The following is a 13,431-nucleotide window of genomic DNA, read 5'->3' as shown; positions in this document are numbered from 1 at the left end:
AAAGACTGACTTGTGAGCAGTTTCAGTGTCCTAAGGAATCTGCCAGAAGCCTGATGCAAGATCTAAAGTAAGGAAAATATTGGTTTTAGAAATGCCAATAGTTACAAAGTCATATTTAAGTCTAGGAGGAGTAAAGGTGTGTTGTTTAGTTACAGCATTGAGTTTTCTATAGTCAACAGCAAAACGAAGTTGTCCGTCCTTTTTCTTGACCATAGCTACAGGGCTCTGCCACATGGACGTTGATTCCTCTATACTGATTGCATTTAACATATCCTCTAGTTGTCGGTTTGTTTCTGCATTTACCTGTGGCGACTGGTGGTAAAAACAAGGACTAGTTGGACGAGCATCGCCTGTTTCAATTCAGTGGCTGAATAGAACATTGACCAAATTCTTTGAGATCTGATGCAAAGACTGACCTAATATGTTCTTGGAGAAAAGTATGGAGAATTTTTTTTATCAGCTGTGAAGTCTGAAGAATAAAGGTCAAAGGAGATGGGTTCCTTAATGTCCTGCTGCTTTCTGAAAGATGTTTGGCATGAAAGGGGGCGTCAAGAGATGCTACCATGTTTGAATTTATACAACAAGCTGAGGCAACACATGTATTTGCTGAGAGAGTAACGGGATCATCTGTTGCATGGGTTGATGATCTTAATATAATGAGTGTCATTGTTGATTGTGTCCATAAAGCATTAAGCACCAAAAAGTTCTGGTAAGCCTGGTGATGATTCAAGGAGAACTGATTGTTCATTGGGGAAATTTGAAATATGTGATTGACTTTAGATTGATAGAGGTAGATTGAGACACACGTGCAACACCTGTGTTAATGTGAAGGGCAAGGACTTGATCTGAAATGTGGTCTTTGGGGAAAAGAGTGTTTTTATCAACATCTAGGTCAGCTTTGTTGTGTGTGAGTGTTTTTTTTTTTTTGGTTTTTTTTTTTTAGAAAATCTAGTCCTAGAATGACAGGATGTTGAACTTTTTCATAAGCTTGGATATTGTGAGATATGATGCAATTTTCGAAAGAGACAGGACAAAACACCACGACTGTGATATTTCTCACGACCAACAGCAACATCATCAATTGCACCCATGTGAAGCTACAAGTCTGTTTACACGTACACGTACCAAAATTTGGATTATGTTATATAAATGTAAGTGTACGCGTGCGTGTAAAATGATTAAATTCAACGTTTTCAACATGTTTTAAAAGTCTACTCTCATTGTTTATGAAATACTTCTATGACTTTGATGAAAGCAAAAAGCATAGTTGTCCTTAATTTGTTGTCTGCTTTACATTACACAACATCTGATGTACACTTGGTCTATATTCTCATCAAAAAATGCAACAAGTTTTCATCTACGTGTACTTTTGATTCTAAGTATGTGTATAATAATAGATATTGCAGTAGTTTTTTACAGGTCGTTTAGGCCCTATTTAAATGAGAAAAAAAATCTGTACATTTGTTAACAAAACGAACGACATAAACAGGTATCGCGTTATTTCTCCTTATGTTAAAGAACTTGATTCAGTTGATGTAATATTACGCCCTCAAATTTACCAAAAAATTAACTGCACTTTTGAAAAATAAATTGGAAACATCTGATTGGTTTAGACGCAGTTCATAATCTGTTCTTTTATCCCCAACGCACTTAGCAACGGGTAACATTATATAAATAGTGCCTGTTTGGGAGGGTAACAGTTGAAACTGACACCCCGAGAAAACCATTGTCAACCGACGCGAAACGGGAGGATAACAGTTGAAATTGACACCCCGAGAAAACCATTGTCAACCGACGCTTCGCGTCGGTTGACAATGGTTTTCTCGGGGTGTCAATTTCCGCTGACAATGGTTTTCTCGGGGTGTCAATTTCAACTGTTACCCTCCCAGACAGGCACTATTTATATAATGCTACATTTCTAAAAATGAAATAAATAAATAATATAATAAGTAATATATTAATTAATGATATAAAATATTTGAAATATGTAAGGACATAAATCAAACGGCATCCATACATTCTGAAAAGACCATTGTGATTGTTGTTACATGGACCCATTTTTTATTCTGGCGATCATTCCATTTCGATGAAATTAAATACAATTTAAATTGTATGCCCCATTTTTACTTATTATAACTTGGCCTAGATACAAATGGAGTTTTAACTAAATTGTTAATGTGTCTTCATTCCCTGTCATATAATAGAACATGTGGATGACGGAGTTACATGTAGGTTCATAAGATATACACGCGTGATAAACGTCGTATTCAGAGAGCTTATTTGAATAAAAACAAAAATATTTTTGTTCATTTTTTTATAAATTATATTGTTTCAGATTATATTCAGTGATTGCAAATGATAAAAACCACAAAAAATAATTTACAGAGAAATGCGGGAGGTTTTCTGCTTATGATGACGGAGTCTGGGTACTCGGGGATACTGTTAAAATATTCAACAACCCCAGATTTTGCTGACAGACGATATACGTGATAAAAATCATTGGAGATACAACCCGTTTCATACATCTCTGCCAACCAAGCGTTGTGCTTAGTGCAAGTATTGAACTTTATACAACTATAGTACAGATGTAAAATCAAACATTTTCAGATGAAGTGGACATTGAGCCGCCGATAACGTCTAGCGGGTTAGTCCACTTCTCTGCATTACGTCGTCTGCTAGTATAAACACGACGGCCCATTTTTATTGGTTTACGTGCACGTAAACCGTTTTAAGAGTGCCTCGGACTGCTCGTAGCAACTATACTTGAATATTTCTAACATTGAAAGAATACCGATTATGGGGTGTAAATAGACGAAAGTCCATAACTTTTTAAGATAATCGGAAAATTGTTTGATACTGTTAAAACCAAATCAAAGTACTGAAGTACTGACGGAAGTTGATTTTATCAATTATTATTTATCTTAAAATCATCGATATGTTAATTTGCTTGGCAAGTAGTTTATAATCTGTGTTTGAATTACGCACATTTTTATAATATGAATTCTCGGACTATTCCGACAAGAATTTCGAGAAAACCTCTAATGAATTATGTTGTGTAATATTTAAAAATAGAATTGATTTCATCAAATTATGTATCGGTATTCGAAATATTTCAAAAATTGTATGGATCCAACCAATAATGAACTTTAGTCTCGTACAATAAGATGCTCGGCTATCTCCATTAACCTCCGACAAGTAAAAGATACCAGGTCACGTGATAGCTTGTAATGCGACCTCTAAATATAGACTGACTATGTGCTTGTCGGAGATGTACAGAGACAGCCAATGGTTGAACGAGACTATATTGAACTCTGGCGTAGGAATACTGCAAAAAACTTCTAAATTGTTCGTACTATTTAAAATCTTACTATTTCCGATATATTTTTAAATAGGTTTCCTTTCAAAAAAAATGTTTCAGCGTACATTACATCGAGTTTATCGATTATTTTCAAGAACTAAGTCTTGTCAGCGGTGATGATTTGTGCTTAGGTCCAAACACTGTTTCAGTTTCGGTTTGCCAGAGTAACTGCATAGAAGAGTTGATTAAAATCAACTCCCAAAAATCGGATCAAGCAACTTCAATGTATTTGATATGATTATTTTATGGTTTATTTTTTTCGATCGGTTTCTTGTTCCCTATTCCTTTAGTTTGTTATTATAATGTTACTTTTCTTTATTATGCTTCTATTATTCTATTGTTTCTTTTGCACTTTTTCTCTATTAAGGTTTTACGTTTCGAACGGAAGACCCTATTAAATAGGTTTGTTTGTTTTGTTTCGTAATATTTCTCTTCAAGGCTAAGACAATTTTTTAGAATAACAATTCATTTAATACATATTAATCTTTCTCTATGGAAAAATCTTGATCACTTTTTTCTAAAGAAAATTTAAAGTCTCACTTCGAAGTAAAAACAAAATAATAATGTAAAAAGATTGTTTTTTGTATGGGGCATTCTAAAGTACAGAGTAACATTTCTTTCGAACGCCTTTTATAGTTTTTTCTGAGAAAAAGTTCTCTTGGTACCAAACTAAGCGACGGAGTAACATTCCTCCAAACGACTTAAAAAGTTCTCCTGTGACAAAGTTCTCTTTGTTAAACCCTAAACAACGGAGTAACATTCCTCCAAAAAATAATACTCACTTCTTAAGAAAATTCTCAGTTCGAAGTAAAAACAAAATAATAATGTAGAAAGATTGTATTTAGTATTGAGTATGCTAAAGTACGGCGTAACTTTCCTCCGAACGCCTTTTAAAGATTCTTTGGGACAAAGTTCTCTTGGGACAAAGCTAAGCAACATTAACATTCCTACGTACGACTTATTCCTCTGTAATAAAATTCTCTTTCACCTAACTTAGTTTGGTAACAAGCTTATCTTTTAAAAAGATTGGTGAGCTAGCGCTGTAGCCATCGTAAAACACAGAGGCAGATTTCTAAAACATTGGTTTATATTTCTGAATCGATTAATTAACAATAGGAAGGCACAGTGGTGTAGCCTACTGGAATTGTGCTGGAGTGGGGTCTCAATTTAGAATTGTGAATCTAGAGTATACGTCACATCGGCAATGGCATAGCTTATTGCCTTAATCATTATGTAGTTACTGTAATTTCAATTTCGAGGTGAAAATTTTCAAGAACCATTGGTACTGTTTTGTAGCAATCGTATCTTCTCGGGCCTTTCCGGCAAGTTCGGAAAACATATCCGAAGTTGTTTTCCGAGCTTGAAGGATTTTAAGATAAAGTAAGCTATCTATTATAATATTGAATATAACGTATAAGACCTTTAACTATTGATACTTTTTGACTTTTACAATAAAACACAAAACTTCATGTGAATATAGTAAAACGAAATTCTAATGGTACAGTTTATCTACAGTAGTAAAGTATTCCCAGAATCCCCCACTATGGAGTCGAGCATGCGTATTCCAGTGAAAAGGACTAACGTAGTTGCTAGCGCTCGAGAGCGCTAGCAAAAACTAAGCTAGGTGTAACATTCTTCTGAACGACTCTGAGAGGTTTCTCTGGGACAAATCGAAAACACATTTTGATATTTAAAAAATCATGGCCATTTCACTTTCTTTTTCTGTTGACTGGTAATCTGTTGTCCTCTCCAATATTCTTGCAACATCCTCGGCTCATTCATATCCCGTTGGTTGCATTTGTATTTCATTGTTATAACATTCATTATATCTTTGTTATATTATTCATTTTATCTGGAGTTTTTACTCTTCGATATCAATCACCATTTCACAGTTCACCTGTCAATGAAATAGTCACCAAATAGTCAGAGCAAGATATACGTGTATGTGTACATATTAAAGGATTTTATTACCATTAACGCCATTGTCAACAGAATACATTGGGCGTGAGAGAAAGATTCTTCCTAAAGACATACTTAAGCGAAAAATCACTTATTAACAAAGAAAATGAAGTTACGAAAACATATTTCTATGATAAATTATACCTGTTAAAAAAAGCAAATCAATTCAGGGTCTTTGCACACATAGGAAAGAAATTTGAGAACGAAGACCTTGACACCTTGTCAGAGTGGATTAAAAGCGTCAGATGCATATCAAAATCTCGTATTAAACGACTGAGAGGCCAAATGAAAACTATCTATCCTTCTGTTTTCAATAAAGCAAAAATGAGAAAAGAACTATATAGATGAGTATGTACATGTACTGGTCCCTGCTGACAAGGCAGGTAACCACATTGTCTTTGTTTGTATGGCATATTAAATTAATTGCATTTTAAAAGAACTGGGTTTCAATTATACACATGGTAATCCTACTTACACCCATAGCTGCCTTTCCAAGCAGGAAATACTTCAAAATTATAAATCGGTTTTTGGATATCCTTAATATCCCTAATAAACAAAATGAATTTGATTTACCTTATTTATACTGGATTCCAAAGCTTCACAAAAGTCCTTACAAACAAAGATATATATCAGGTTCCAGTTAATGCTCTACCAAGCCTCTTTCTTTACTCCTTACTAAAATTCTTACAGTAGTAAAAAATAAACAGTATACTCCAAAAGCGGCGTGAATCAGATGTGAATACTTAAAAACTATTAAGAATTATCAGAAACTTTGAGATCACAAAATCAATAACATGAAAATGTACGGTTTTTTCAACTCTTTATACAATCTGAAAAAAATATTTTGTTAAAAACCATTCTGATTGCACACACAAGTACTTTATCTAGAAAAGTTCAATCAATCTGTGTTAAGTTCACATTTTCCTTACTTATGTAACAATATATCATCATCACGCGCGTATGGGGTTTATGTCTCTCAACTTATTTGTTATGCAAGAGCATGCTCTACATACGAACAATTTATTAAACGAGGCAAGCTACTAACAAACAATTGCAAGTTGTTGAAACAAGAATATCAAGAACTTCGATTAAAATCATCTTTACGCAAGTTCTATGGTTGAATCAATGACCTTGTTAGCAAGTACAATGTTTCATTAAGACACATGCTGACTGACGTTTTTCAAACTTGTTAGACCATTATTTATGCACCGGACTGTCCACATTTTCTTCCGTTTTTTCCTGATCTTGACAATGAGCACACGGCGGGTGCGACCGGTCGGCAGGGGATGCTTACTTCTCCTAGGCACCTGATCTTACCTACAATGTAATGGAATTCTGTGTTTGCTCAAGGTTTGCATTTTGACCATCACAAACAAACTGTAACGTGTCGGGCCTCGACCTGGCTTCTCAGTCCGTGCCCGGTTTACCCGATTTTTATAGGGAATGCAAACGAAGTGTAAAACGACACATGCCAAGTGCCTCAGTCACTGCCTTGTGGCTATTTCAATTTTTGCCAACCACCCTTGCCACCTGGCAAGGCAACTTGTTGCTTAGCCACTAAGGTAATACAACTTGGTCAATCACTCTTGATATGCCACTTGGCCTATAAGTTTATTACTCTGATTAAAACTAAACTCACTAACCTTAACATACTTAAGTTTCTATTCTACATATCGACTTACAGAATTCACGTCTGTGAGATTCTACTTTCAGTAATTCGCACCAGGGAATACTTCGCGTATAAGTCCTCTGAACAGATCAAACAACAACCAAATTGTGACACAATCTGTCTCTTAAACCAAAGGCATTATATCTTTAAAAAAAAGTGTTTAAGAAAAACCAAATATACTTTTCAATTTTAAAGTCTATCTGACTAATAAGAAACGACAATAACTGTTTCTATTGTTTTGTTTTCATATAATAAATAACTTGAATAAATCTTTTAATCATTTGACATTTCAATTACACTATATACTATAATTACTGAAAATAAAAATAAAACAAGGGAAGATAACTCTTTCAACCGTTTCAAAACCAAATTATCAACGTTTCGTTTTTTTCGTATTATGACTTTTTCGATGTTAACAATTACCTCGATCATGACATGCCCAATTGTAACAAAGAGCATACGGCGGGTACGACCGGTCAACAGGGGGTGCTTACTCTCTCTAGGCAATTGATCCCACCTCTCCCTTTCCAGAGGTCCGTGTTGCTCTGCTTTGAATTTGTAAATCGCTTTATGAATTTTTGTGATGGTTATCAGTTTATTGTTGTCATGTTTCATCGTAAATGCATTCCAAATATGTGAAATTACCAGAAAAAAAACAAAATATATATTTTAAATCTCATATATACACGCAGTTGCATAATTTTAGGTTTTTCTTAAGTTTTACATATAGATTTTTAAAAAAATGTTATGTTTTCTTAGTGAGAGGGTAGAAGTGTCCTTCGATGATGGCTGGCAGAAGTATGGTAGTGGAAGATCGTTCAGCAGTTTATCAGGTGAATTCAATGTATATAAGTAAACTATGCTGTATTTTCTTTTCTTATACAAAATTGCATTTTCAGGAATTTTTATAATAAATCTATTAACAAACAATAACAAATTATATCTTGCAGCTCATGCATGTATGATTGGTAACAAAACTGGCAATAGCTGTAAGAAACAAAAGCCGTCAAGTTTGCGAACATGCTGCATTGTCCAAAGAACCACCAAGGCAACATGACTGCAGGAAATATTGGGGTGGACCGGTAGTGCTAAAGGTAAAATAACAACCCTACTGTGCCAAATGTATTTTTTGTCTAAAATAAAATTTAGTAAACTAATGACACATATCTGACATTATGGTTTGATTTATTTTAGCAAGGTGTGTAATTACAAAATACTTTTTTAATTCAATTTGTTGTGTAGTATTATATACAATACATGTTTGAAAACATTAATAGATAAATTCATATTGACACAGGAAGGTGATATGACTGTTGGCATGCTAAAAGATCTTGAAGACAAAAACATTAGCGTGGAAACCATTGTAATGGATGATGACACAACGACCATAGCAAGGGCGAGGAAGGCTGGTCTAAAGAAGAAAAAAGATGCCATAAAAAGAACCATTTTACCAACAAATTATATAGTGTACAAATAGCCAAAAAGTACAAACAGCTAGGAACCAAAATTTTACATTGTAAAAAAGTGTTTTAATAATGATATTACAATGAACAAGAAAAATCGGGTAAATTTGAAATTAAAATTGAAAGTACTAACACCTTATCTTTTTGGAATACACAGCCATTGCAGCCAATTATGGCTTTGTTCGGAATTGTGGTAATTTTATTCCCAAGAACGTTAACATACTGTACAGGTAATACCTTAGTGAGAGTAAGCTGAAAGATGACATTCAAGAAGCTATTTCAACATGTGCAGACCAAGCAGAATAGTTCGCTAATTTAAGGAGTTCGCAGTCTAATGAGAGCTTCAACAACACAGTTGCGTCAAAGGTCCCAAAGCAAATGCATTTTCTATATATATCTGTAAGCATGTCATTTAGAGTTGCCGCTGCTGCCGTCCAGAAAAGCTTAGGAAGTGTTATGTGTTGAAGGTTAGTAGGAATATGGCATTACAATAGGATAGGATTTACTTAAATACTAATCATCGTTTTACATTATATAAGAATAACATTTACTGTTTTATTTATTATGCATTGAATCTTTTCAAAGGTAAATGAAGAACTGCTCTTGTCACCAGGAGAGCAAACAAAGAAAGTATTAGTTCAACATGATTTGAAAAGGACAAGGGACTGTGAACGGAAGTCATCAACTTCATTCAAGAAAAAAAGGTCATCGTTAAAATCTAAGAAACAATCAGCGTTAGAGTGCATAGAAATGAGAGAGGGTACCATATATGAGTCTATGTGAACTTGAGAGACTCTTCTATTGCAGATTATATTCATGAGATACCTCTTCCATCTTCCTCGCCCACCATATCAACTCTTGCAGATGGAAATTATACGTTCATCTGCTTTGATCTCGAGACTACAGGTCTTGGTATGTGTTTTGATAAATGTAGACAAATACAAGGACATACATTTTAAATATTACAATATGTTATACATTTTGTGCATATAAATCTATAAATGTCAACACAGTAATTTTGGAATTTTCTTTTATTTATAAATACAATTCCATTGTTTTAGGATGTCATCTATTACGTCAGTAGTTGCAAACTCTGGGGAAAGACATTTAAGCATTATGTGCTTCCAGATGAAGAGATAAGCCATTCTGCTTCAGCAACAACTTTCATATCTTTTAATGGTATTGTACTGTACAAGGATGGAGAGAAACTTGATGCTGTACCATTACCCGAGGCTCTTGTCAGATTTTCCAATCGGATAAAAGAGTTCAAAAGCCCAGTCCTGGTATCCCACAATGCCAAGTCCGTTACCTCTGTTGTTTTTATGAACAATGTATCAAAAAGCCTGTTTGAATTTTGATCACATTATATGATTTGTAGACAGTTTATCCCTATTTAAAGATGAACCGGGGAATTACCATGCAAGAAAAGATATTCCCAATCATCACTGGTGCATGATGCAGGTTTGGCATATAATGCTCATAATGCTTTACATGATTTTTTGCCTTAGACGGCCTTTTGAAGTTCCATTGTGTTTCAGGGTCCACGATGTTGAAATACAGTTTTCCATTGTCTTATGTTTACAATATAGAAAATCCAAAATTGTAAATGTCAACTCTCTTTCACATCTAGATTCATCAAAAACATTGTCTGAATTCATAGCTGAAAAAGTTGCTGCTTCTGGTCTTTGTTATCAACATCTGAAAACGTCATTTGGAAGAAATGCATGCACGGATTTAGAGGCAATCTAGAGGCCAATGTAAGATCCCTCCCCCTTGGTAAATGAAAATTTACTAAATTTACATAGTAAAATTATCAAAAATACGCTGCGGACCCCCTCTGGCAAACACAATTATCATTTGGACACCCCCCCCCCCCCTCCCCTTGGAAAAAAATTCTTGATCCGCGCATGAAATGGAAATAGATACGATGGTATTGAAGCATTATTTAAAGTGTTAAATTGATGGTAAACCAAGGCACGATGAAAAGAAATTATTTCGGCGCTTTTGGGGCATTTTTCTAACTTTGTAACTTGTTAACCTCCAAATACTTTTTCAAATATTTTTTTGGCAATTTTTTAAATATTTCACGATGGAATATTTTTATGATCAATCTTTATTACACATGTATTGCTTACTATAATTTGGTTAAAAATTATCTTGTGGCTACTTTTTCATGTTTTACATATTTGCATTTAGGTGACATATATATTATAGTAAAAATGTAATATTTTTCTTTATAACAAATAATGTTCTTTTTTTATATTGTTTTAGTTTTTCTGATGTTATTTGTATGTGGTTTTTTTTTGGCTTTTTGTTGTTTTATATATCGTTCTTATGTATATTTTTTACAGAATGTGCAATTTATTAAGATTCAATAAATTTTAGAATTAACGATTATTGTGATGTGGTTTTTTCACATTAAAATGTAAATTAAGATTATATTAAACATTTCTGCAAATTTGGTGATTTTATAAAATGCATAATCTTATAACTAACAACTACCCCATAGAAGAGGATAATAATGAAAATAAAATAAATCTCCATGAGCAATGTCGTCAAAAAAACTTGTTGACTTAGTACGAACTTTAGAATTAATCATAAACATGAAATCCAATTTGTTTTACTGTTTATTTAATTTTTGAACATATCTGAAATAAATAGAATTAATTAAATTATCACTTTTTAATACACATTTTATATTTACTTATAATACATTATTAAAAATGTGGAACAAAAGACTGTTCTTAATTGTTTCTCACATAAAATTATTAATAAGAGTTTATTGAATAGCTCTCTAATTTACGTCTAACTATTTCATTTTCAAAGTGTAAATGTGACTGAATAGGGTAGCTGTTACCTCAGTACAATGTGATTTTTACCATATTAAGATATTAGTTACCAGTTTAATTATCTTAAAACTAACTCAAATCAAGGAAGTTTTCAATGAAATGTCATCATAATTATGAATATATCCATATTTTGTTAATCACCATAGGAGGAAACAACTTCTATTCATAATTGCTGTTAGAAATGTCCCAAGCGAGTTATCGCTCGTGGCACTAATAATGAATGCATTAATTGCATAAATGGGTGTAACCTTGCATGGATGGTTGAAAACGAAATTATTTTGACGTCATGTATAAGGCATTTTTAATCAGTGCACGATGGTTCAAAATAAATATATTTCAGACAGTAACTAAAATGTTGCACGTCTGATTTTAAAAAGTGATATAATTACATGTATACACATATTTTCAAACTGATTTTTCATCACTTAAGAAACATTTTATTGTGATAAATACAAGTGTGGACATTTTTATAAACTAAGAAGATATACGATACATGTTTATGCTATGTTGGTAATATGCTTTTTCATAGACTTCAATGGAATTTTCAGCTATTAAAACGCATAGTAAAAGAAAATTCCTGTAAATGGTGTTTATTTTCATTTTGTAAACTCTGCCAATTTGTACAAGTAATTACTATCAAGATAACGTTGATCAAAAAGTCTGCTAGATTCAAAAGTTTTTTACGGCAGAAAAAAAATTAAATTTGAAACAAGCATACTTTATCATAAATGCTTTACCTATTACCTACCTTCGTTTAACTTTAAAACGAATGTATGTAAATATAGCTTCTAAAGACCTGTAGAGAATAAAATAATATAAAATAATATAAAAACAACATCAAAATTTGGTTGTAGATGGTTGCTAATTTGACTCTTGAAAAATTATCAAAAATGCCATAGACAGAAAATTAAACAAAAGTCGAATTTTTTCAGTCTGATTGATAAAACTTAGCCATGAAATTAAAAGAGAAATACCATTGAAAACTAGTTTGTTTTCTATCTTAAAATCCAAAATAAAACGATTTATTTATCGAATCATTTATTTGGTTTCCAGTACTATGCTGTGTTGGGAAAAGGACAAAGTATATAACTTATAATTATATGTTATATGTTTGTTATGTAATGCTTTTCCATCCTTATCCAATACTCCAATGCAAAAACTTCTCTAGAGAATAAAAGTAGTCATTTATTAAATAGATGTAACTGACATTGAATAAAAGCAAACAATTAAAACTCAAACAAAAGTTGTATAGTGACATGCATTAATATAAGAAGTTAAGAGACAACAAATCTAGCGTAAACTCTTTCTTAACTTGATACTTTATGGGAGGTTGAGCAGACCTCAGGATCATGAAGCGATTTCAAACTATAAAGTCAAAATCTCAGTCAGTTATTAAATGTTTGTTTACCATAATATGACGATTGAAATTTGTAAATAACAACATTAAATCAAGACACTGGCTTTCAATAGCATTTTACTTTTCTCAGTGTTTCCTATCAAGACACATTAGGACCATTTACAACTTTTCACTTAAGTCTAAGATTGCTTCATGATCCTGGGGCCAGCTTTCGATCATCTATTTTGTCGTTTCCTATTACACGAACTCATCCTGCAGCCTGAAATAGTTAAACTTTCGGTTGTTGTTTCCGGTCATCAGTATAAAAAGAGTAAATTTCTTTCTCCAGTCCATGTACTTTTACCTTTTTTACTGAATATATGTTTCCTCGCCAAGAAATATTATCCAATTAACATGAAATCAGATAGTGTTTATAAAATGATATTTGAGTACGTATTGTTCATGGTTTTGAGTATTCATACTTTTGTTCATTTATTGCCATCAAAGACACGTAAACAGACAAAGTATCGTGCCCTAAGAACCTGGAACTGAATAAGATTAAAAGGATTTTATCGACATAAACAGTCGGAAATAAGTAAAGGTAAATGCCTCTAGTGGAAGATATTATGCCTATTGTAGAGCAGATCACAAGCAGTAGATGGAGCAAGATCATGTACATATAGGACTTGCTGAAAGATACTCCATAGAGTCAAACGTCAGTACATATGTAATAATATAGGGAAATGTTACGGTACTTTAAATCTTCCATCAAATGTGCTCCGTTCCGTTATTCAGAT

The 13,431-nt window shown here is 33.0% G+C and overlaps 1 long non-coding RNA gene across 1 annotated transcript; it reads left to right on the top strand.

The window, feature by feature from the left end:
- The first annotated feature begins 7,691 nt into the window (after positions 1–7,691).
- On the top strand, positions 7,692–10,472 carry LOC128156171 (uncharacterized). The gene is made up of 4 exons (XR_008239685.1): positions 7,692–7,819; positions 7,937–8,080; positions 8,284–8,916; positions 9,035–10,472. It is a non-coding gene; the product is annotated as an uncharacterized LOC128156171 (long non-coding RNA).
- Positions 10,473–13,431: the final 2,959 nt, after the last annotated feature.

Source organism: Crassostrea angulata, chromosome 7, assembly GCF_025612915.1.
Source record: "Crassostrea angulata isolate pt1a10 chromosome 7, ASM2561291v2, whole genome shotgun sequence".
NCBI classification, from domain to species: Eukaryota; Metazoa; Mollusca; class Bivalvia; order Ostreida; family Ostreidae; genus Magallana; species Magallana angulata.
The sequence above is the reverse complement of the archived record's forward strand: the minus strand, read 5'-3'. Positions and strand labels throughout refer to the sequence as shown.